The 27,504-nt window shown below is 37.2% G+C and overlaps 1 protein-coding gene and 1 pseudogene across 1 annotated transcript in view; both read left to right on the plus strand.

Moving 5' to 3' along the window:
* The window catches only part of LOC141509174 (uncharacterized), a 1,085,709-nt gene that overhangs the window by 692,562 nt on the left and 365,643 nt on the right, over nucleotides 1–27,504 (plus strand). The window lies entirely within an intron of this gene.
* On the plus strand, nucleotides 22,391–22,805 carry LOC141509986 (large ribosomal subunit protein mL54 pseudogene; annotated as a pseudogene).

A 27,504-nucleotide genomic window follows, 5' to 3' on the forward strand; every position in this document is an offset into this window, starting at 1 on the left:
ATGACCAAAAAATCATCTTGTACATTAGGTTTAAATAAATCATCCACATCTCTTAGAATTTGAAGGCAGAGTTAATATCAAAAGAATACATCAATCATTTCTGATTCAGAGGAATTTTATATTTGCATTAAAGGAAAACTATGTTATAAACATTTGATAGAGCATCATCAAATATTAAAGAATCACAGTCAGAGTCAGAAAAAACCCAGGTACTTCGACTTAAAATGAATATAGATTATTGAAAAAAATATTCAAAAATCTGTAACCTCAAAATTCAGAATAATTTACATCATAATGCTGAGCATATGCTCATAAAGAATAAAAGTAGTGGAGAAGGATAATGACATAGAGTCTTTGCAAGCATTTCTGAAATATAAAAGCAATAAGAGCAACAAAAGAAATAACTATTGAATAGGAACACAAAAGTCCAGAGAAAAGTGGAAAGGTAAATTTACTTGAGCAATTAGAAGGGGCTCAATGATGGTGGAGTACTAACATTTCTGACGTCCTGCACTGGAAAGGATGACTCACTGTCACTTTTTTCTTGGTTTTAGAATTTGATTTAACACATATTCTTGGTCATTTTTATAAAAGGTCTGAGCGGAACTGTGGAAAATTACTAACTTTCACACTGCTTATTGAGTCAGCCCTTGCTGACCTTCAAATGTAGAATAAAGAAGTGAGTCTTCAGAAGCTTAATGTCTTCAAAGAATTTATATACAATTGAATAAGCAATTGCAAGGTAGGAATGTGGATTATATTATTGCTTAGAGGAGCAGGAAGGTAAAGGAAGGAAGAAGGAATACTTTGGTGTAGATGTAAAGAAGGCAGGGGAGCTATTGCAAATATTTAGGGTTCAAGAGAAAAGATTATAAAAAGGGGTGGGAAGATGGGTGGGGGAATTGCTGTTTGTCCTTCTTCATCCAAGAACTCCATGACATCAGGGAAATGATATCATGTCAAGAAAGTGAATTGTATATGAGTTCTAAGTCACCAGATTCACTTTCTCCTCCAGAGCCATCTGAGTTCAGAGGCCAGACATGAATCAGTAAAACCAGACATGGCCCTGGATGGGAAGCAAGCAATGCTTTCTTATCCAGGGTCACACAGCTAATAAGCTAAGCTGTCAAGTGAGAAATGGACATCAGATGAACCTCAACTTCATATTAATTTTACAAATAAGAGTAAAATTCACACAAACGCAAATTCATGTAGAAACATACACAAGGAAGGAAACAAGAAGGAATTTGGTAGGACTGGGTTGAGCGAAAGAATAATAGTTATGAGAGAATATTCATTACTAAATCTGCACTATTAGTCTTGAAGAAGGAATCAAAAAGGGTTAAAATAAAAGATCAAGAACCTAAATGGGTATCCTGAATTGTCCTTTAGAAAAACTGAGAAATGGTTGTGCCAACAGTAAATTCAAATGATGTGATACTGCTGCATGTAAAAGTACAAATGAGATAATTTCAATAAACCTTTCATAATATGAACAAATAGAGAATGAAGGGGCCATAACCAGGAGAATATCTTATGCAGGGAAAATAATATTGTAGAGTGCAAAAACTGAAAAGCTGCTGAATTCTGAACAATGCATAAACCAACTTTGCATACAGAGAGCCTCTGCTGAAGCATGGTGCCAACTCTTTACTAAAATTATAGACACAAAGTACAGAAAAAATATTTTGACAAGATCACCACCTGAACTAATTTCATTCAAATCTGCTTAATTGTTTTAAGGTTCTATTTCATTTTTCAATTTGGGAAATTGCATGAGTCTAGGTGGGGTTAACAAGAGGAAGGTCAAGAAAGAAAATACACACATACATGTGCAAACATACACTTATATGCATATATGCATACAGATATGTTCACTAATTTGAAGTGGATAGATAGATATCAGTAGATATACATATTTTAAGACAATACAGAGGAAATGAAAATGTCAAAAGGAGTAAATGCAATACAATGCTTTTGAATCGAATCTACCAAAGTTAAGTGGGTCGGTGTGTGTAAATGTGGTAGTGAATGAAACAAATTCACAGGTGCAAATGCCTTCTGTTTTTATGTTCCATTGAGCATGTGGAAATAGTTGGGGGTTTTGGCCATGGCTAAATTTAAAATAATTTTTAAAACACAAAGAATCTTACCTTGAAACCACAGTAAAAAATAAACAAAAAATACAACTTTACACAAAGTTGAGTACCCAGTGACCAGGAAAAAAGCACTTAGAAAAATATGAATGATAGATATGGAAAAGGATGTCACATAATTCTTACCAATCTACCCATCTCTATCTAAGAGCTGGGATAGACTTGAGGGATTTTTCCTATCTGTTCCTGTCCATTCCTTAGTACCTACCTGCCTTCTCCATCTAGCCCATATTCCAAGATACTCTGCTTTTGTTGCATCTCTAATCTTTCACTTCAATTAGGTTCAATTTCTATAAGCACTCCTTAGCACCATAATTTGTGTACTCAGAATAATATTAAAGGAGAAATACAAGCTCCTTCAAATCTCAAGCATGTTTACAAGGACAGAACTTGAAATCTATTATCAATTAATTTATTACTCACTTGAAGTATCCATAAAATTCTACAAAAATCAAACCCAGGATAGTAACTATGTGATTGGAGAGAAAGGGACCCATGCAAGAGATATTATTCAGGAGGAAAACAAAGAATGCTGAACCCACCTTGATCTATGATTTGAGGGATGTGTTGTAGACAGCAGTGATTTGAGGTGCCTGAGTGTCTTCCTCATTTTCCTCCTCTTACATTCCACTCACCTGGCTTTTTCTTAGACACAAAAGACTACCAATTCCATGCCTGAAATGTTATCCTGCCTTCAATCTACCCCTTAGCTTATCTATTTTTCCCTGAAAACCAAGACCCATTGCTAAATAGCCACGTTTTTCTGGTGCCCACAACTGTCACTGACTATCCCACCGAGACGATCACCACTTCTCATCTGTATGGATCTTGTATGAAGCTCATTATGGTAGACTGATGCTCTTGGTTTGCACAACTATAGACCCCAGTAGTTTTCACTTGTAACCATCATGGTTCTTTAGTGATGAGAAGTTGGAAACATGTATTAGAGAACAGATATAAAGAGACTGAGGGAGAGGAGAGGAGATAGCATAGAAGGTAGAGAATTTCTTTGTAAAAGATGCCAAAACCATTAGTTAAAGGACATGGTGTAATAGCAGAAGAGTACTTTGGGTATCTTGGGATCAGATTTCCTCTTATTCATTTTCAGCTGATTGGAGGGTCACTCCCTGAGTGTCTTCAGCCATGGGAACCTGAAGGAGAAAGGTAAGAATGAGGTAGCAATGAGTGACTTTGAAGAAGGAATTCCTATTATTTTGTGCATCATGATTATTTTGGCAACTTGTCTCGTAAGCGTTATGGATGCCTTATCAGTCTCATTCCTTTAGTTACATAAGATGTGCTCTTTAGGGTTATAAAGAAATTAAATAATAATGAATTACAGTTATTAAAATATTTTTTAAAACTCAAAAATTTCAAGAAGGTCAAGTTCAGATTACTTTCTTAGAGAGGAGAAGAACTAATAGGAAAGCAAATAAGGAGTGAGAAAAGATTCTATTGGGAAAAGTTAGAGTGAAAAATGAAACAGGTTCTTTGAGGTAGAGGACAGGTAGCTCACTGACATTTCCCTTCATCTCTCCTTGCCATTTTTGGATCTGAGGGAGAGGAAAGATTCTATCATTCTCTAATTTCCATGACCAGCATGACCCTTCCCCATCCCCTCTTCTTGGGTAAGCATCATTCCCCCTTCCTATCTTGGTAACAAGCATAGGCATTCCTCTTTGGGGATCTCAGGATAATGGTGCAGGAAAGGACTCCAAAGAAGTTAAGGATAATAGTGGAACTTGTTAGTAGAGAAATAGGAACTAGGACAAGGACACAGAATTCTTGTTGGGAGTCTCTCACAAAACACTCTGTACAATGAAGAAATGGCAAAGGAATAGGATTTCTAAGGAAGGAATAGCTGAAACTCCATATTTTCTAAGGTTGTCTCTTTGTAGAGATGCTGATGAGTTCGACATGAGAAGGGAAGAGGAAACGTCAGGGAATATCTCCAAGAAGGGAATGGAGTAACCATTGCTAACTCACCTCTCTATTCTCTAAGATACTACTTTACTATGTCTTTGCCACACTCACTTCCAGAGATGCATCCTTGGTAGAAGAAGGCCAACAATGGAAGGCAAAGGAAGAGGAAGAAAAGGAAGGAAACAGAGTTGAGGGGGATGACTAGAGTATTACCAGACTCTGATCCGGAGCTAGGGAGAGAAAAAAAAATCTTCATAAAGCATTATCCTGAAGGAACCCTCTTCTAGTCCTGAAATCATCCCTGCATTTCCCTTTGTATTGCCTTTCATAGAATGACAGAGTTATCTGCATCCAATGGTCTGACACAAATCAAATTCTGGTGGGGTGGGGGGGGGCATCAATCCATTGGAATCATGGTAGAGATGTGAGTCCAGAAAGTATGGGGAAACACATAGAGGAAAGTGTCAAAGTCTCTTTTGTCTGTTATATTGTGTCTCCTGACCTAAACCAAGGTCTTGGTTTTGTTTCCTTTCAAGGATTGAGAGAGGGAGTGAGTGGTGGCACCCTTTGGTGAATCCTATGTACTTAATCCTCTTACCTCTCACTATAAGTTGCAAGGTGTCTTTACTTTTTATGTCCAGAGGCTTTCATTTCTCTAGGTTGGTAGCAGCATCTGTAATTTCCACATAACTAGGAAGAACTGGACTCCATCTTGAATAGTATCCATGATTGCCAGGTTTTTCTCATCTTCCTCCTTGTACAGAGTAATTATAGTAGCTTTTGAGGTGTCCCCAGCACAGGTGCATCATGTAGGACCTTGAGGCCACCTCTAAGCTAGGTCAGGTTAAAAGAGGTTTGGAAAATACACCTGGAAGTACAAATAGAGACCAGAATAGCTTTGCCCCATTTGGGATGAGGATATGCAAGTACTGGATCGTTGATTCCTCCTTCCATTGGTTTTTGGTCATTTATTGCTCAACATTTCCTTCCATAGATGCTAAGCCCTGACTCCAAGAGCCCCTGTCCATAGGGGCAACTGCAGTTTCTTGTTTCTATCCTTTCATCTGCATTCCTATGCATGAACTCTGCCAACTCCCAGAATGCATTTCTCTTATCTCTGAGCTCTCCATCCTTCCATAGCTGGAATTCTCAACCAGTTCTGGCTCTTGAGGGTTCCATCTATTCCACTGAGGACCACAAGTCTTGGAATTGGTGGGGCTAGAGAGAGAATATCTGAGAAGGGGAAAAAAGTGTAGCTTCCCAGGGATTTTTCTAACCTTTGTCTCTTTTACTGTCAAATTCTGAAAACCTTTCTGGACTCAACCCATCTATTCAATTCATTATCTCTCATTTTCCCCCCCCTGATTATCTCAGAAGTAGACATCGGGATTGATCTGGCATAAGGATGGGAAAGAGAACAGTGGGATGGGGGTGTTAGTACTCACCCATTTCTGTGCTTATTTCACAGATCAAACACAGTCCTGTAAAGGACTGTCAGGTTATGGAGGCCTTCCCTCTAGTCCACACTGACCCTGTCTACAGCTCTCATCAAAATCCCTGATCTTCTAATTCTGCTTTAGTCAGAACAAGAAGGAAGAGCATTTTGAGCAGAAACTCTGGTCTGGGGCTGTGTGAAAGAATGTTCTGTATTCCCTTCGAGCAGCACTTTGTCCTTCAGCAACTTATAACAATGTCCCTGCCTCCACAGGCTTGATCCTAAGCACTCAGCAATGGAAAGCAGGAAAATAATTGGGGGCACCATTATTAGTCTTCACCTCGCTCCTGAGCTATGCATCCTCAACTTTTGCACATCAATTTCATCAGTTTATTTGTCTGATTTCTGGATAGTGTGCAATGTTCACCAATGGAGTTAAAAAAGTCATCTCCTTGCTCCCAAATTTTTTAATATAACACTTTCAATGATTTTATCAAATGCTTTCACTTAGGATGAACAGAGCACCAAGGTCAGCCTTTCTTCTTTAAGTCTCCATGGCTAAAGAACTGCAGGGAGTGACTATGGTTGGTTGGACATAATCACCCTGAGTGAGATGAAAACTGACCACACAAAGACTTCCACAGAGCCCACAACCTATGCTTCTGTGCCTCAGGACTCAAGTTTGAGCACCTTTCATGAAAGAAATTCTCTCCCAGTCTTCCTTGCCCCTAAATTAACTCTTTTTTCCTATGACATATTCTCCAGATTTCTTTCATTGAGGAGTCATAATGCCTACTATGGCTGTCCATTTCTAGGTTTGTGCAAGGCAAGTTCGTTCATCTATGATGCAGAGGGAGTAGAAATGAGATGATCATTTCACAGCTGAAATCACAGCAGTTGTGGCGATCAGCTAAGGTCTTCTGAATTAGACTGGATTGGAGCTGAGTTTTAAAGTAATTTAGGTCTATTAAGAGATGGCATATTAGAGGAAATATAACATTTCAGAGATGGGGCAACAGTCACAGAGACATGAAGTTAGGATACTATTGGATATAGGAACAAAAAATGGTCATTTTATCTGGTTCATAGAATAATTGGAAGGAAAATAAATAAAATTGAAAAAAGAGGAAGCTTCAGAGGCCATCACTTTGTTGCCATCCTTCTCTCATTCTTCAAATTGGTTAGTCCATATATATCCACTCTGATACTAAGTCCTATAATTTTCACTTTCATAACAGCTCTTGTATCTGTCCCATTTTCTCCAGTCACCCTGACCATAGATGAGAGAGAGGGAGAGGACAAAGTGTGAGAGAAAATAGGCCTGGTGGGGAGGGGCACAAATAGTTCAAGAAATGATATGGCTTTGGATGACACTTTGACTCATGGGGAGGATAGTGTGCACTTGGAAGATACTTGTAAAAGGGGTAAGGTAAAAAATGACTAATTATAATTTGATGTATTTTGAGTCAAGGCTGCTTATCAAGCAAACAATTTGTGATGATACATTATCAAGCAAACAAATAGTCAAATGGTGATTGATGATACATGATCAATAGCATTAGCACAATAAATCACACCAATAAGAAGAGGCACAAAGATTTATCATTTTAAAGAGAATTTCCCTGGGGCTCACCTCACACCTGGTCTATTGCAATGACTTCCTGTGGGTCTGCCTGCCACTAGTCATTCTCAGTCCATTGTCCACTCAGTCATCAATGACCCTAAATGCAGTTCTGATGAAGTTAGTTTCCTAGTCAATCAGCTCCATTTACTCCCTATTAACTGTACGATTATATAGGAAACTGTCTGTCATACAAAACCCCGTCATGACTTCCTCAATGACCATTTAAGTCTTTTAGCACCTTATGTACTCTCACATTTTCTTGCCACAGATACCCTTTGTGTACTTTATTGGTATTCATATAGTCCAGTACCACCCACCAACCCACATTTATTACAGGTATTTAATACTTGAGAGGACAATTAATATCCCTTTTATCTTCTTACATTGGGTGAAATTTTACATGAAAACATCTAAAGCAATCCACTGTTGTTTTATAAAACAGTTCTTCCCATACACATTTACAGTTAAGATTACTAATTCTTTATTTCCCTCTAGGCTGTCTTTCTACATTTATATTTCTCTTTCCTTTTCTGTTATTCCTCCTCACCAAAATTTTACTGCCTTTCCCCTGTGAATTTTATTTTAAAAATATAACTCTCAGTTTACTTTCCCTTATACCTTCACCTTCCTTTTTATCAGTCCCTTCTTTCCTTATGTTTCCCTTTCCCAGTCTCCCCCTTCCCTGCAGATTAGGGTAGACTTTTAAAATCAAGTGAGAATGTATCTTACACCCTCTCTGGGCTAAATCTATTGAATAGAATTTACTCAGAATTCACATTCCCCCTTCTTTCCCTTTAAAATGATAAATCTTTGTGCCTCTTCCATTGGTGTGATTTGTTGTTCTAATACTATTGATCATGTATCATCAATCACCATTTGACTATTTGTTTGCTTGATAAGGTATCATCACAGATTGTTTGCTTTATTGCTTAAAAAGCAGCCTTGACTCAAAGTACATCAAATTATAATTAGAATCATTTTTACCTTACCCCTTTAAAAAGTATCTTTCAAGTAAACACTATCCTTCCCATGAGTCAAAGTGTCATCCTAAACCATATCATTTCTTGAACTATTTGTGCCCCCCCAGGCCTATTTTCTCTCACACTTTATCCCTCCTCCCTCCCCAGGGTACTCAACCTCTTGTTAAGTGAATCTTGGATTAAGTCAAATTCTGATCTAATTAACTGCAAGAATCTTAAAGATCTCTAAGCACTGAGAGGCTCTGGAGGTCTCAACTAGAACCTTACAAATGATTTTAAGTTATGGAAGACATATACCATAACTTGTTTAATCATTTATCAAGTGATTGCCTCCCCTCAATTTCTAATTCTTTGGCACTACAAAAAAAACTACTATGAATATTTTGGTACATGTGGGACTTTTCCCATTTTTTATGATTTCTTCTGGATATAAACCTAGTATTGGAATTCCTGAGTCAAAGGGTATGATCAGTGTTATTGCTCTTTGGGATTGTCACATATTGCTCTCCAGAGTAGTTGAATCAGTTCACAACCCTACCAGCAATGCATTAATATCCCAATCCTCCCACAACTTCTCCAATATTATGTCATCTTAGCCAATCTGATAGGTATAAAGTAATACTTTAGAGTTGCGTTAATTTGCATTTCTACAATCAATAATGCTTTGTAACATTATTTTTCTTGATTATATATTGTTTTAATTTCTTTATTTGATAATTTTCTCTTCACATCCTCTATCATTTATCAATTGGGGAATGATTTGTAACCTTATAAATTTGATGCAATTCTCTTTTAGAAATGATATGTTTCCATACCAATCAAACAAACAAATTACTAATTTACTGAGCTAGGAAAAAAATGTAACAAAATACATATGGGGTGATGAAAGGGAAAGAATAGCAAAGGAAGTGATGAAAAGAAAATGTAAAGGAATGTGCCCTAGCTGTACCAGATCTAAAAGTATACTTTAAAGCAGCAGTCCTCCAAACTGCCTGGTACTGGTTAAGAAATGTAGTAATGGATCAGTGGATGAGGAGAGCTTCAAAAGAAGTAGCAGTAAATGACTGCAGCAATCTACCATTTGACAACCCTAAAGACAGCTTCTGAGATAAAAACCTAATTGATAAACGTTTTTGGGAAAACTGGAAAATAGTATGGGCAAAACTGGGGATAGATCCACCTTATATCAAAATAAGGTCAAAATAGGTACAGAATTTACACATAAAGAATGGCACTGAAGATAAATTAATAGACCAAGAAATACTCTAGCTATCACATTTATGGAATGGGAATAAATTTATGACCAAACAAGAATTAGAGCATATTATAAACTGAAAAATGAATATTTTTTAATTTTAGAAAGCTTTTATTTATTTTGTTCTATAATTTCCCCCAATCATGCTTCCCTCCCTCCACTCCCCACAAAAGGCTGTTTTTAATATTTTTTTTAGGTTTTTGCAAGGCAAATGGGGTTAAGTGGCTTGCCCAAGGTCACACAGTTAGGTAATTATTAAGTGTCTGAGACCTGATTTGAACCCAGGTACTCCTGACTCCAAGGCTGGTGCTTTATCCACTATGCCAAACTAGCTGCCCCAGGCTGTTTTTAATCTTTACATCATTCCCATAATATGTTAGAGAAGTCATATCCTTAAGGAAGAAATATATAATATGAGATATAGAAGAATTGCATAATAAAATATACTTTTTTTAAATTAAAGGCACATAGAAAATTTTTGATCTTTGTTCAAACTCCATAATTCTTTCTCAGAATATGGATGGCATTCTCTATTGCAGATAGCCCCAAATTGTGCCTGATTGTAGCCCTGTTAGTATGAGCAAGTCCATTAATGTTGATCATCACTTCCATGCTGGTGTTAGGGTATACAATGTTCTTCTTGTTCTGCTCATCTCACTTAGCATCAGTTCATGCAAATCCTTCCAGGCTTCCCTGAATTCCCATCCCTCCTGGTTTCTAATAGAACAATAATGTTCCATCACATACATATACCACAGTTTGTTAAGCCATTCCCTAATGGATGGACATTCCCTCAGTTTCCATTTCTTTGACACCATAAACAGTTGATATGAACATTTTTATACAGGTGATATTTTCACCTTTTTTTTCATAATCTATTCAAGATATAGACCCAGTAGTGGTATTACTGGATCAAAGGGTATGCACATTTTTGTTGACTTTTGAGTGTAATTCCAAATTGCTCTCCAGAAAGGTTGGATGAGTTCACAGCTCCACCAACAATGTATTAGTGTCTAAGATTTACCACATCCCTTCCAACATTGATAATTGTCCTTTCTGGTCATATTGGTCAGTATGAGAGGTGTGAGGTGGTACCTCAGAGATGTTTTAATTTGAATTTCTCTAATAATTAATGATTTAGAGCAATTTTTCATATGACTATGAATCACTTTGATATCCTCAATTGTAAATTGTCTTTGTATATCCTTTGATCATTTGTCAATTAGGGAATGGATTTTATTTTTTTTTAATTTGATTCAGTTCTCTGTATATTTTAGAGATGAGTCCTTTTGCAGAAACACTAGTTGTAAAAATTCTTTCCCAATATACTACATCTGTTTTGATCCTGGTTACAGTGATTTTGTCTTGCAAAAGCTTTGTAATTTAATATAATAAAAATATATAGCTTGTTTTTAATGGTGTTCTCCATCACTCTCTTAGTCATAAACTGCTTCCCTTTCCATAGATCAGACAGATAAACTAGTCCTTGATCTTTTAGTTTGCTTATAATATTTTTTATGTCTAGATTCTGAATCCATTTTGATCTTATCTTCGTAACAGGTGTTAGGGGTTGGTCTAATCTAAGCTTCTTCCATAGTAACTTCCAATTTTCTCACTAGTTTTTATCAGAGAGAGTTTTTATCCCAATAGCTGGATTCTTTGGGTTTATCAAGCAGCAGATTACTAGAATAATTTCCAGCTGCTACATCTAGTTTATTCCACTGATTCACCACTTTATATCTTAGCCAATAGCAGACAGTTTTGATGACTGATGCTTTACAATATAATTTAAAATCTGGTAGATCTAAGCCACCTTCTTTTGCACTTTTTTCATTAAATCCATGGAGATTCTCAACTTTTTATTTCTCTGTATGAATTTACTTACAATATTTTTCTAAATCAATAAAGTAATCTTTTGGAATTTTTGATTGATAGGGCACTAAGCAAGTAGTTTAACTTTGGTAGAATTGTCATTTTTATTATATTTGCTCGGCCTATCCATGAGCAGTTCATATTTTCCCAGTTATGTAATGCTGATTTTATTTCTGCAAGAAGTGTTCTGTAATTGTTTTCATAGAATTTCTGAATTTGCCTTGACAGGTAGACTCCCGGGTATTTTATATTGTCTGAAGTTACTTTGAATAGAATTTCTCTTTCTAGTTCCTTTTTTTTGCTGCATCTTGCTGGTCATATATAGAAATGTTGTGGCTTTATGAGAGTTTATTTTATATCCTGTGACTTTGGTAAAGTTGCAAATTATTTCTAGTTGTTTTTAGATGATATTTTTGAATCCTTTAGGTATACCATCATGTCATCTGCAAAGAGTGACAGTTTTATCTCTTCCTTCCATATTCTAAATCCTTCAATTTCTTTTTCTTCTGTTAATGATGAAGCTAACATTTCTAATACCATATTGAATAGTAGTGGTGATAGTGGGCCTCCTTGTTTCACTCCTGATCTTATTGGGAATGCCTCTAGCCTCTTCCTATTGAATATAATGCTTGTTGATGGTTTCATATAGATACTGCTTATTATTCTAAGGAACAAACCATTTATTCCTACACTGTCTCTAGTGTTTTTAGTAGGAATGGGTGGTATATTTTGCTAAAAGCTTTTTCAGCATCTATTGATATAATCATATGATTTATGATAGGTTTGCTATTGAGACAATTAATTATACTGACAGTTTTCCTAATATTGAACCAAACCTGCATTCCTGGAATTAATCCTACTTGCTCATAATGTATTTACCCTAGTGATAACTTTTTGTAGTCATTTTACCAAGATTTTATCTAAGGTTTTTGCATCTATATTCATCAGGGAGACAGATCTAATATTTTCTTATTCTATTTTAACTCTTCCTGGTTTAGGTCAGCACCATATCAGTGTCATAAAAAGAGGCAGGCAGAGTTCCATCTTCACCAGAATCCTAGGATATGCTGCTTATAAGAAACTCATCTGAACTAGGGAGACATATAAAGAATAAAGGTGAAAGGTTGGAGTAATATGCATATATCTATATCTATATCTATATCTATATCTATATCTATATCTATATCTATATATGTATGTATTGCTTCAGCTGGGCTGAGAAAAGCATGGGTAGCTATCCTTATCTCAGACAAATCAGCTGCAAAATTAGATCTCATTAAAAGTGATAAGGAAGGAAACTATATACTCCTAAAAGTTACTATAGACAATAAAGTAATTTAATAGTAAGTATGTATGTACCAAATGGTATACCATCCAAATTCTTAGAGGAATAGTTGAAGGAGTTACAGAGTTACAGGAAGACTCCACTGGTGGGAAGCCTCAACCTCTTGCTCTCAGTTTTAGATAAATCATTTAAGTAGGAAAATGAATTGTTAGAAAACCTGATAGACAAGGATGAAATTTAATGGGGATAGAAAGGAATATACTTTCTTTTTTTGCAGTACATTTCATTTACACAAAAACTGACTAATAATCAATTGCAGAAAAGCAAAAATAGTGAATCCATCTTTCTCAGATAGTAATGCAACAAAAATCTTATGCAATATTGGGCCAGGGAGATAAAGAACCAAAACTAGTTGGAAACTGAATAACCTCATTTTAAAGAATGAGTGGATCAAGGAACAAAATGTAGAAAATAATAATCATTTCATCCTAGATAATGACAATAATGAAACAACATACTAAAATCTATGGGATACACTCCAGGTGGCTGTCAGGGGATATATTATATCCTTAAATGCTTATATGAATAAATTGGAATAATTTAAATAAATCAATGAACTAAACATGAAACTAAAAAATTAGAGAAATAACAAAGAAATTAAAAATCCCCACTTAAATACCAAATTAGAAATTCTAAAAATTAAAGGAGAAATTAATAAAATCAAAAGCAAGAAAATTATTGAACTAATAAATAAAATCAAGAGCTGGTCTTATGAAAAAAAACAATAAAATTGATAAACCTCTGGTCAATTTGATTAAAAAAAAAGAAAGAAGGAAATCAAACTGCTAGTATCATAAATGAAAAAGGTGAACTCACCACCAATGAGGGGGGAATTAAAGTAATAATTCAGAAGCATTTTGCCCAACTCTATGCCAATAAATTTGATAATCTAAATAAAATGGATGAATATTTATAAAAATATAAGTTGCCCAGATTAAATGAAGAGAAAATTAAATACTTAAATAAACCTATCTCAGAAAAAGAAATTCAGCAAGCCATTATTGAACTGCTTAAGAAAAAATCTCCAGGGCTATATAGATTCATTCACAATTGAATTCTATCAAACATTAAAGGAACAACTGGTTCCAATTATGTATAAACTATTTGGAAAAATGAATGATTTTAACAATATTAAATTAAAAAGTTTTGCACTAATAAAATCAGTGCTGCCAAGATTAGAAAAGAAGCAGAAAGTTGCTAAACAATCTTCACAACAGGAGTTCTGATAAAGGTCTCATTTCTAAAAAATAGAGAATTGCATTAAATTTATAAGATTCAACTCATTCCCCTATTGACAAATGGTGAAAGAATATGAACAGAGAGTTTTTAAATGAAGAAATTAAATCTATATATGATCATATGAAAAAATGCTCCAAATCTCTATTGATTAGAGAAATGCAAATTAAAACAATGACAATGTACCATCTCACACCTATCAGATTGACAAAGATATTGGAGACTTTGTGGGAGTATTAAGACATTGATGGATTGCTGGTGGAATTGTGAAGAGATCCAACCTTTCTGGAGAGAAAGTTCCATTGGTATGGACCTATGCTCAAAGAGCAATAAAACTGTTCATACCTTTTGACCCAGGAATTCCAATTCTCGGTCCATATCCAGAAGAAATTATTAAAAAAGGGAAAAGTCCTACATGTTACAAAACATTCATAGCAGTTATTTTTGTAGTGGCAAAGAAATGGAAATTGAGGGGATGCCCATCAACTGAGGAATGGATAAAAAACATTGTGGTACATTAATACTATGGAATATTATTGTTCTATAAGAAACCATAAATAGTGTATTCTGGAGAAGCATGGAATGAATTATGGAATCTAATGCTGAGTGAAGGGAGTAGAACCAAAAGAACATTGTACACATCAGAATCAATAATGTGAGTTGAACAAACTTGAAGGAAACATCTCCTCTCAGCAGTCCAGAGAGCTAGGACAACTGTATTAGACCAGCTATGAACTATGTCATCCCTTCCAGTGGAAGAAAAACAAAACCAAACTAAACACACAAACACACACACACACACACACACACACATACAAATACAAAACCCTACAGAATCTGATGAACTCTATAAAAATTATCACTTATGTATCTCTTTCCTTTAATCTTAATTCCTCATGTTGAACCTAACTAATACTAATCTGTAAATATGCTTATCAAAATATGCAAGTACAGTGCTAACCTGACTGTTTGCTGCTGAGGGGAGGGTGGGGGTATAGGGAGGGGAGAAGGAAATTTTGCAATTTGAAAATATGCATGTGAAAATGGATGCAAATAAATTTATAATGATATGTTCATCAGAGCACCTAGATATGAAAATGACTTCCCAGCTTTCTATTTTCCCCCTCTAGTTTTGGCAGCTTTGGTTTTATTAGAGAAAACCTTTTTTAATTTAATACAATCAAAATCATCCATTATGCAGTTTATGATATATGCTATTTCATTGATCAAAAATTTCTCCCTTTTCCATTGAGTTAGTAGATAGAATATTTTTTGATCTTTTAATTTTTCTATGATGTGACCCTTTTGAACCTATCTTAATCCACTGATCTATTACTCTGTTTCTTAAGCAGTATGAATAAGTCTTGATGACTTTCACTTTGCAGTATAGTTTTAAATGTAGTAGATTTGAGCGACCTTCCTTTACATTTTTTTTTCATCACTTACCTTGCTATTCTTGACTTTTTGTTGCTTCAGATAAAATTTTTTACTCTTTTTTCAGTTTGGTAATAATTATTTGGTATTTTGAACATGAAATTAAAACTTAGTTGTAAAGAAGATGGAAAGGTCTGAAAACACTTAGAGTACACAGCAACATGACCAAAGATAGGCATAATGGTTAATCACGGTGAGTTCTGGATGGGTAAAACTGGGTGTAAAATCAACACGTGAAAGTCACATAGCTTTCTGTTGGACTCTACTCATGTTGATCACTGAAAGGAAAATATTTGGTCTTGGAAATTATTATACCCATCTTGTAAGTATCTTTATTGTCTGATAAAAAAAGTACAAGGTCTAATTCATAGTAGGTCCTTACTTCATGTTTATTACTTGTTTAATGTTCCCCTCTTCTAAATCCTTAGAGACATCTAGAACCACATTACAGAGTTGAAGGTCATTTATGCCACTTGATTTTTGCCAGAGGATGTGGTTGGTTCCTGGCCAATAGCATATATCCAGAGGTCTTTCATATATTCAATTTCTAAGATTGTATTCACCTTCTTAACATTCTTCTTGTTTATTTTGTCTTTATATTTATCTAATTCTGAAAGAGGGATGCTGAAGTACCCCACTATTATAGTTGGCTGTTTATGTATCCCTATAATTATTTTGGCTTCTCTTTTTAAGAATTTTGATGCTATATAACTTGATGCATATATGTTTAATAATAATATAACTTAATTTCCTATAGTGCCTTTTATGAAGTTGTAGTTTCCTCCTTATCCCTTTTACCAAGACCTATTTTTGCTTTTGCTTTTTCTGAGATCAGGATTCCTATTCCTGATTTTTGTACTTCACTGAAACATGAGATATTTTCTCTAGTCATTTACCTGTGGTTTTAGTTTGAATTCACAAATACATTAAGACACACTCCAAAAGGGGAAAAACACAAGGTGGTTTTATTATTATAATTATTATTATAATAACTAATGCATTATAAATATATGTATAACAAATGCAATTAACATAAGAAAACATTATCAATGAAAATCAGAGATAGAAAGTTTTATCAAAGATAATCAATCAAGTGACTAATCCTTCAAACAAACATGCAGGATCCAGGAAACACTGACTCATTGATGATATCTCAGTCTGGGAAATCCCGGTTTTCCATAGTTCAGATTAGAAGGGTATCAGGCAAAGCATCCTCTCCATGGGTAAGATTCTAAAGAGGTCCAACGAAGGTTTGTGTAATTATTGGATTCTAAAGAAAGAAGACATGGTTCCAAGTGTCTATGTGACTCTGGATTTAGAAGATTTATCCTGAAACTGGCCAAGTTCCAGGGGAGTGATTAGGTTCCCAGTTATATGAGTGTTTTACTCAAAGGTCACCATGCCCCTGACTTATTTCACTCTTTTTGTTCAGGTTGCACTGGGAACATGGAAGAGCTTCATTGATTAATCATTCCCCTGTGCTTATTCCTCTGCTTTAGATGTGTATCCTACAAAAATATATTGTAGGATTCTGCTTTTGAATCAATTCTGCAATGTTTTCATTTTATCAGAGTTCATCCCATTCACATTTACAGGTAAGATGACGTATTGTGTATTTCCCACAATGCTGAATTTCCCCATTTATATTTTTGTCTTTTAATTCTTATCCCTCTTCACCAATTTTTTGTTCTCTTTTCCTTTTAACTTTCTTTTAAATTTTAATTCTAATTTTGATTTTATCTTCCATTTTATCAGACCCTTCTTCCCCTTTCTTTGCCTTCCCCACCTACTTCCCTGTGTGGTAAGATAAATTTTTTAAATCCAGTGGGGATATATGTTATTTTCTCATTCAAACAAATCTGTTGAGAGTAGGATTTACAATGTGCTCATATCCTCCATTCTTTCCCTCTACTATAAGTAGGTTTTTGTACTTCCTCATGTGGTTCTATTTATCATCTAATGCTTAGTATAACAATTTTTTCATATAGTTTTTTCAATTTCTACTTTTCATTTTTCTGATTACATGCTAAGAAAGTTTTTAAACCTTTGTCTACATTTACTTACATACTTTGTATAATCCATTCCATGTCCTTATTATTAATCCTGTCATATATCTACAATGGCTATTTCAAAATGTGCTCCTTTTATGCAGTCTGATAGAAGTACTTTTCTCAATGGTTCATTGATTGTTTGTTTTATTGATAAGCAACATTGTCTTGTTGTCAGTCTCTAAGTAAATCCCCCATTTCTGTTGCATTAGAAATACATTTCTACAGTCATAAATCACATCAAATTACAGTCAACTTAAAGCACATCTTTTTTTTTCAAGTACCCTCCATGCATACACAAGCTTCATGAGCCAAAGCATCATTCAAAACCAAATCATTTAACAAACCATCGGTACCTCCCACCCCAAACCTACTGCCCCAAATTGAAGCCAGAGCATTAGGTAAAGCAACATCACTATGATGAACTTATTATAAGCATGGTGGGAAAGTCCAGTCCTTCTAAGTATACTCTTTCCCACCATGCTTATAATAAGTTCATCATATCACTACAGCCTTTCCCAAACAAAGTCCTGGGTACACTCTCTCCCTCTTCCCTAGAGTATTATAATCCTATTACTACAACTCTCTAATACTACAACTCTGCACACCCAAAATTTCACATATACTCTCTTCCTCTGTCTTTATGGTACTCCAACTGTAGAACTATAAGCCATGTTAACTATACAATGGGTTAAGGCAAGATCATTTCATAATCTTTTGATACTGTCACCCTCTTTCCTTACTGTACTACTTAATTCTAAATCATCTTATAAAGTAAGATTTAATTATGTATGGAACATCTAAGTACTCTCCCTACCTCTATCTCAATATAAAATACCACCCTTGTAATCAACATCACTTCAGATTTGGCATATTCTTTGCTCCTTTTTTGCTACTTCATGAATTTCTCTATAATGATCACCCAGCCATTATTTTCCTCCGAGATTCAAAATATCTAAGTCTTTACCCATTCCTAATATGTTTTCCCTTATCTACGAATTACCAAAATTAGCCTTCCTCAAGGAATTGTGTTCTGATCGCTACTGTCCGTTCCCTATTTTTTTCCCTTTTTTAACATAGAAAGTCACCATATATTTTAATATTCTTTGAAACAGGGTGGCTAGGTGGCACAGGGAATAGAGTACCTGCCCTGGAGTCAAAAGTACCTGAGTTCAAATCTGGCCATAGACACTTAATAATTACCTAGCTTGTGGCCTTGGGCAAGCCACTTAACCCCATTTGCCTTGCAAAAACCTAAAAAAAAATATTTCTTGAAACATCTTAGTTCACAGGTTGGAATACCATTTCATCTTTCACTATCCTCTATTCTTGAATCCTGGATCTCTTTCTCTTATCATTATCACAATATGACAAACCCAGAAATGAATAACTCATTCCATCTGTCTTTCCTTCCATTGAAGGAAAGTTTAATACAGTTTTATCAATTTAAGTGAAAAGTGAACACTCCTGCATGAAAAAGGACAAAGACAGTTTGAGGCCCTCATAGGACATGTCATTGAATGGGAATGACATAGAAAAAACAATTCAGGAATATATAGGAAAAGTCTAAAGTACTATAGCTCACAAGAGAAAGAAAATTAAGTAAAAACCCTAAAGATTGTGAAATCTATGGGGAAAATTATTAACAAAAGGGAAGATGATTTTCCTGATCATTTAATTGAATCCAAACATTTTATCTTCTATTTCAAGGTGAAATAAAATTGAATTGATACTTTGAATCTGGGGTCATGGTGGATGCCCAAGAGAATATGGAATCAGAATAGGAGAGTTATTCAGTGCTCTTAAGAGAAGTAAGGAAGCACTTAAATAGATAGAGAAAAATATTTGGTGTAATGATAGAGACACATCAATATAATAAAACATTAATAATGAGATAGTTAATTTACTTTGAATATTATCATATCAGACAGCCAAAGCAATAATTTATGGGTAAAATTATTTTAGGTAAAAATATAGAAAAACTGGTTTACAGAATCTAGCTCCAAGAAAAGTGCATTGCACATATTTCCTAAATTCTTTAACATTCTAACAAAGTTTCCTACTTTGTCTCCTCCTTTTCCTTTAAATATATATGCTTTATTGGGAGATACTTTGCAAAAATGTGCAGCAGCTATATATGAAGAAGTTGTAAAGTAAAAACTATATGATATTAAGGAAAAATCAGTTTTTTAAAATGTTGTCAGTGTTGCTCCCAGTCTTATCATCCAGACTAAAAAGAATCAATTATTTTAAACCATCTAAATGTGGAATAGTCTTCCATTTTCTAATATGAGCATTTCATTTCAATTCACTGTACCACACTTTATCGGTAGATAGAGGGATTGGACAAGATCACCACTGTGTTCCCTTCTATCGTTAGACTCATGATCAATGACATGGCTGCCCTACCTTACTTTTACAAGTGTTTATTAAAAAAAGACAATTTGGATTTGCATTTTAGTGAGAGTTCTGTGGTAGCTGGGCTTTGTTTGGTAAAACACTTAATTAACCCACAGGCAGCTCCCGTAAAATTCTCCTGTGAGCCTCATGAGGTGCCCAGGCAGCATTTTGGACAGCCCTGATCTATAATGTTAGGGTGCAGTCAGATCAATCTGCACTGAATCTTCTCCAGGTTTTCCATGTTCTTCCTACAGGATCACACTCAAATGTTAGACAGAATTCTCTGGAAATGATCTGACTTGGGGAAGCTAGGTGGTGCAATGGATGGAGCAATGGCCCTGGAGTCAGGAGTACCTGAGTTCAAATTTGGTCTCAGACACTTAATAATTACCTAGCTGTGTGGCCTTGGGCAAGCCACTTTACCCCACTGCCTTGCAAAAAAAAACTAAAAAAAAAATGATCTGACTTGAACATTGTACAATAACACTTTCCAAGAATAGATTCTCAACACCCCTTCTCTAAATACAGGTGTCTCAGAAGTATTTGGGAGTTGCTCTTTTAGCACGTTGATTACCTCACAAATGTTGCATTTACTTATATCATCAGATTGTTAGATGAACAATTGAATGTGTTATTTCCACTAAACTTTTTTGTGTTTGTGTTTGTGTTTGTGTGCATGTATATGTATGGTAGATTTATATGTGTGTGTATCTATCTTTCTATCTAATCTTTATTTGTTGAATCCCACTTCTGGACTCCCTCAATCTGCCCCAGGCAAGCATTGAAGGGGCAGGAGACAAGGATAACAAGGGAGACAAGAACTCCATCAAGATCTCCAAGGGCTCCAAGTGTTCCATTTATTCACCAGTGCCTGAATACCTTTCCATTCTCTCATCCACTCCCACTCCTGTGGCACTTAATAAGATAAAACTATGATGTTCAAGGAAACTAGGTGAAGAAACTTCACAATGCTCCCATACACAATGGTTCCCAATATTCATCTATCTATGTATCTATGTATCTATGTATCTATGTATCTATCATCTATCTATCTATCTATCTATCATCTATCTATCTATCTATGTATCTAATCTATGTATATACACATACATATATTTATATATGTGAAAGACTACATCAGTATAAAGATATATATTTGTTTGAACTCTCTCTTATTCCTAATCCAGTCCTCTCAACTTTGTCTCACAAGTTCATGCTATCCCTGTTGCTAGTGCCTTCCCCCCATAGAAACATGTATATACCCATATAAATATATATATTGATCCTATATATATATATATATATATATATATATATATATATATATATATGTTTATTCTTCAGAAACATGCATCCATAAGTTGTCTCATGTAAGCATGGAAACTTTTTGAGAACCTTTCCCTCTTTGAATCTCCAGTAGTTAAGAGTCTGGCAATACTTGATACTCAATAATTATTTGATAATTTATTAAGCATCAGACAAGACCAGTGACCATCTGCCCTGCTATCATACATGTCTACTCAATTCCCTTTTTTCATTCATAGAGAATAAAAAAAAATACTCAATCTTACTTTTTACTGATAAGAATGGCTAACTCTCTACTATCCAATATTTACACCCAGGATTCTGAGCTGTGGACTGCTCAGTTCAAAGTGATCTTTTGTAAGAAGACTCTCTTCAGTGATGCTCATCTATTTCAAATTAGTTTCCTCCCATGTCCCAACCCACCCTTCTCTCATCTTCTTTTGCTTCCTCCAAAAATTCTATTTGGTCATTAACAAACATCCATTCAAGATAGAACTCAGTTTTCCAAATCAAAATCCTTCTGCATAAATATTTTGTATTGAAATGCATACTTAAGTATATTTTTGTCATCCCCAATAGAGTGTGAGCTCTATGGAGCAATCCTATGGTCATTGAATTTGAGTTAGAGCTTATCTATGCCTCATGGGTTTAAAGGCTAGGAAGTGCTGAAGAGTAAGATAGAGAAGAACTGTCAACTGTTACTAAGAAGGGCTCCTAAGAAGTACTAGCCAAGGGAAAACATGGGTATGGATAATGTCTGACCAAAGGGAAAAAACCCCGACAAAAATAAAAAGAACAGCCAAGTCAATGTCTTCCATTCCTAGACTGAAAGGTGCTGTCATTTTGGTGTTCTACAGGAGAGGTAGTAACTAAGGTCTTTGAGAACATGGTCAGGGGCTACCAGATTGTACCAAATTGCTACAGTTCATGGTTCCAGATACATCATTTCAATTGATTTGGATTCCACCAATACTGAGTTGAAACATTTCCTTAGATTCTTAATAGCCTTGTGAAACTTGGCAAATGACAAAATCTCTATCTCAGTTTTTCAACTATAAAATGGTCACAATTTGAAACATTTCTCTGATGTCATGATGATTGAAGGAAAAATTATTTATAAATTTCTTTGCAAAGCTGCAAGTGCAATATGAATGATAACCAGAGTTAATGGATGATGATGATGATGATAATATTATTATAGTAGAGGATATGACTGATCCAAAAGTTTTACCAAACTGAAAATATGACATCGTTAAGGCAAGGCAAATATCCAATTTTGATTCTAGTAGGTTCATGGAAGTCTGCCTCTGGGACAAATTTTGAACATCTCATCATAAGATTTCCATCGGGATATAGTGCAGGCGATCTGAGGGCGCTATGGCTGTGCGGTTTGCCTTCAGGCTCCCTCGGAGCTTGTGGGGATCCTCAATGCGGGGTCCTGCAGCCTGCTGGGGCTTCGCTTTTCAGAGGTATGCTAAGAAGCTGGTCATAAAAGGAAGCAGAGGTAAAGCTTTACCCACAGAGGCTCTGAAGGACCCAGATGTATGTAAGGACCCTGTCCTACTTACTACACATGCCATGGGGGTCAACATCTACAAAGAGGGCCAGGATGTGGCCCTGAAGCCAGACTCAGAGTATCCAGATTGGCTTTTTGAGATGAACCTGGGGCCACCCAAGACACTGGAGGAGCTGGACCCTGAAAGCCGGGAGTACTGGCGACTCCTACGGAAACAGAACATCTGGAGGAACAACAAGTTGAAAAAGAACAAGAAATTGTGACAGAGGACAGCTAGGACTTTGGTGTCCCTGTTCCCAGACATGCTATGATAGCACTTGCCCTAGGGACTCTCTCACTGGCCCTCACTAACCTAGGTCTCTCCCCAGGACAAAACTTTGGGCAGCAGGGGAGAAGGGAGGAGGCTACAGACAAAAGGGTTTTCTTCCAAAACTTGTATGTTTCTGGGGGGGAAAGCAAGAAATGGAAGAGATAGCTCCTTCCCTTCTATTCTTGGACCATGATTCTTCATGTCCACCTCTCATCTTCCCCTGTGCTGGGAGGCTGTCTGAGAGGAGCTGAGCCCAAAGGCAGTTGAATAAAACCCTCCCAGGAGATTCTTTGGGAGTAGAATGACACCTGTTCCCTCAGTGTCCTATCTTCAGATCCTGCAGTTTGGGAATGGGTAGATCATCTCCACTTGGAGTCCTTGTTCTAGTCCTAGAGAACTCACATAGGTGGGGGGGCAGGTCACACAGTGAAACAGCCTCCTCCTTTTTCTTCTGCCTCTGTCTCCCCAAAGACTCCATCCTCTTACCCTCTCAGGATTCAGCCCACCCCGATTTCCCTGGAGTCTCCTGTAATTATTTAAGAGTCTTCCGGTTTCTGGAGTGAGTGGCGTGTTTTCCTGAGGAAACATGTGGGTGGGCTTTAGTGATGCTGAAACATAACTGTCCTGTGAAGCTTTTCATGGATTCATCACCTTATTGCAGCTGATCTTCCCAACAGTCCTGTTAGGGTTACAGAGTAGGGATTATTATCCCCCATTTTACAAAAAGGGATCAAATTCAGTAATTTGACCAGATTCCCACAGAAAGTTCTGGGGGTTATACTGGGACCCAAGTCAACTGACTGAAGTCTCTCTTCATTATATTGTGCTACTGCCTATCTCTGGGTGAAGCTTTTCTTAAGATGTGATTACACTAACTTACAAGCAAGCTTTCTGGGCCGCACTGAACCCTAGAACTAAGGGGTCTGACTGAAGTTACTCTTAGCTTCTCTCCCCTGCCCTAGGCAGTAGCTAGCCTAGGAAAGTCCATGACCTACGCTAGGACAAGTAAGGGAAGACAGTATCTGTCTAAACCTGCCCTGCTCTCCATTCTTCTATTCTCCTACCTAAGCTAGGTGGATGGAGGTGGATAGATGGATTACATGATGGATGGCAGGGGAGATAGCAAGACCAGCATTCCTTCCAGGTTGGGATTCATGAACCTTGTCTCTAAGGATAGTGCCTGAGATGGGTCATTTGGGAGAGAGAAGCTATAGCTCTTGTCTGCTTTGTGGTCCCTCCAGGAGATAAATACAGTCCAGTTTCTCCTATTGCCCAGGTTTCCCAGAATGACTTGTCAGCCTAGAACCAAAGTCTTGCCTTTCTGTCCCTTGCACAAAACAGTCTTTATTTATTATGCACTTACGATGTAGTACCTGATGCTGTGATAAATGTTGAGCATTGTTTTAAAGGTAAAAACAACAGTTCCTGTTCTCAAGGAACTCACATTTTTTAATGGGGAAAACTACATGCAACTGACAATGTAGAATTGGATATACTCAGGTAATCTTGGAAGGCACCACTGGAGCAGAGACCAGAAAAGGCCTTTTACAGAGGGCAAGGTTTGAGCTAAGTCTTGATGGAAGCCAGTTGTGATCATCAAAATGAAAAGATTTAAAGCTGTGCCTCTCATAATAAGCATTTATTAAAATATTTTTTGACTAATAAAAAAAAAAAAAAAGACTTCCATGGGGTTTCCCAGTCACAGGTATTTAAGTAACCATATTGTTGGACCTGGTCCCCTCATGTGGTTTTCAGTACTAAATATCTCTCAGAGCCCTTGGGTATTTCCAGGTTATATCAACCTTAAGTCACCCCTTCCTTTCATGGTCCTGCATCAGTATAATATCGGAAATTGTGGGGCATGAATTTAAGAGTATAAAGAAGCAAGGCTGACCACTACATCCTGTGTTGGCCTTCAGTCCACCTACCTTTTTTCCACTCTGCACAATTGAGGCAGGGCAGCTCAGGATAGACCTGAAGACTCACCATGGACTCCACACTTACTTTCCTGATCTCCTTTGATGAGTCTACAGAGTCAAGCCTGGGTATGGAGGGATATTGTGACAAGGTCCTGACTGACTGACACTGAAGGATAGTGTGGGGAATCAGGAATATCTTGAGCAGAGGAAGACCCCAGTGACTGATCAATTGGCTCTTTCTTCATACTCTAACCACAACAGAATTAGATGTCCAGGGGCCTTGTGAGAGTTGGGGAGGGACCAGAGTGGATTGGAGGAAAAGGATCTGCAACTTGACCTTCTCTTCCAGGGCAGTATCTGGTTTGGGTGACTTGGGCACAGCTGGATGAATGCTGCCCCCAACATCCCTCTGTTCTCTTCCTTTCCTTGTTCCAAATGATCAAAGACATTCAGTCTCAGAATAAGCAGGGAGGGAAACAAGGACATTGGTCTGATTGAATGAGGTCCTCAGAGGCTGTAGAGTCTGGTGGCGATGGAGACAAGAGAGTTAGAGAAATCCTTAGAAATTTGGCATCTTCTTCCTTCCCAGAGTTCCCTACCAGACCCACCCTTCAGGCTCTCTGAAGTCCTGTGATCCCCAGGGGAGCAAATGGGAACCTCAGGTGCCAAAATATACAGATGAGTGACAGATTCCAGCTTTGGGAGGATGGATATTTCAGAGAGGGGAGAGATGCCCCTGGGCAGTGGGCAGAGTTAGTTTTCAGGAGTGTGAAAGGCTAGAGATGTGAGAAGCTACAGCTGTCACTATGGGCAAGGGGTTTTGTTGTTGGAGCTCAGTGATCCCCTGCCACTGGTGGTGCCAGGTGAGGGAAACAACACTCCCTGGGGGGGAGGAGACAAGTCCTAAGATATGATCCCCAGATTCTTTTATAGAAAGTCAACTAAAACTGTGGCAAACTGTTAGATTTTACTACCAACCTCCCCTTAACATTCTTTCCTCCCCAGGCTCTGGGAGTCACTTCCACCCCACCCCAGATATTGGGGGTATAAATAATGTTTTGAAATAACCCTGAGAAGGAGAAAAGCTTTACCAAGATTTCTCTTCAAGTGATGGGGAAACTGAGGCATGGAGAAGGAATATGATGAATGGAGGCAGATCAATATGTTCTTTGGTCCGAGATCAAGATTTCAACACATGTCTCCCACTTCCAAACCAGGGACCCATTCCCTGCCTGGTCAGTGTCCCTACCAATAGAACTGGGCTTTTCCTCTCTCAACGATCCCCAGCAGCCTGGGGGAGAAGCACACATAATCATTTACTGAGAAAACTTTATATAGACAAACTTTCCTGGATTCTCTGAGATCCAACAGGCACCATCCAACCTCCTCAGTTATGTCCCTTCTTGTTCCCATCTGCCTTCACTTCATTTCCACCTGCTTGGAGCAATGATTTCATCACCTCCCTTCATGTCCCACCATTGTGCCCTTGTTCACTCAGTTCCCCCTGCCTGTGATGCCTTTCCTATCTTTATCTATCACTGTCTTAGACCTCCATAAAGCCTTACTCAGATGCTGGCTGCCCCTGACTACATCAAGTGACAATGCCCTGACCCTTGGCCCTCCTATTGTGGTTCCTTCACTTCTCCCATGGGCCCACTCTTGAACTGGTACCACCCCAGACTGTCTACTCTGTGTTAGGGGGATGGGGGGGACTGAGATTATGAGACTGAGGCAGGGGGTCGAATACCCACCTTCCTAGGTTCTAGTTTGATGACTTTGGTCAAGTCCCTCAAATTATGAGGACCTATTTTTCCTCTTCTATGACTGAGACTCCTGGGCTTGATTATCTAATGGGATTATTTGGGCTCAATTCCCTGTGATCCCTGGGGCAGGGGGTGTGAGTTCCTTAAGTGCAGTAGAGAAGGAACCAATCCCAAACATCTTTTTTGTTTTTTCAAGGAAATGGGGTGAAGTGACATGCCGAAGGTCACACAGATAGTTCATTATTAAGTATCTGAACCTGGATTTGAACTCAGGTTCTCCTGACTTCAAGGTCAGTGATTTATCCACTATGCCACCTAGTTATCCCATCTTTAAAATTTTGGGGCTCCACAATCACTGAGCAGAAGGCAATTGATAGAGAGAGGGGGTGATCCAATTCACCAAGAGATCATCCCTGGGGGCTTCCCCTTCCTGCTCTACCAGTCCCTGTCTACCCTGACAGTTGGGCCAACACAGTCCTGGTCTCACTGAAGCTGGGTAGGGGGAAATAGGACAGAGACCTGGCACCATAGAGGAGTTTGGGGAACTGGGTGGGGATGGATTGGGAATCTGGGTTTCTGTGTAATTCCTGAGTTAGAGGATTACTGAGAATATAGAGGCTCTGCCAAACTCAAAGTTTAAGAGAAAGGTCTGAAAGAATCAGACCTGCATTAGGATCCTGCTTCAGTTTCCTCTTCTGTATAATGAGTTGGATAAATAATTTCCAAAGCACTCCAGCTTCTCTGCCAAGAAAACCTCAGATGCAGTCATAAAGAGTTGGACACGGCTAAAAATTATCTAAACAACCAACCTGGAGCTGAGACTAGTACAGTGAATGGATGCAAATCACAATGGTACTCAGAGACATAGCAGGGAGTTGACTCAGTTCCTCACTCCCAACCCCATGTTCTTGCTCTCACAGGATTTCTTTTCAAGCCATCCCTCTTAATCTTCCCAGGCCTCATGGTGGAGTTCAAGACATATA

This window comes from Macrotis lagotis, chromosome 1 (assembly GCF_037893015.1).
Source record: "Macrotis lagotis isolate mMagLag1 chromosome 1, bilby.v1.9.chrom.fasta, whole genome shotgun sequence".
NCBI classification, from domain to species: Eukaryota; Metazoa; Chordata; class Mammalia; order Peramelemorphia; family Peramelidae; genus Macrotis; species Macrotis lagotis.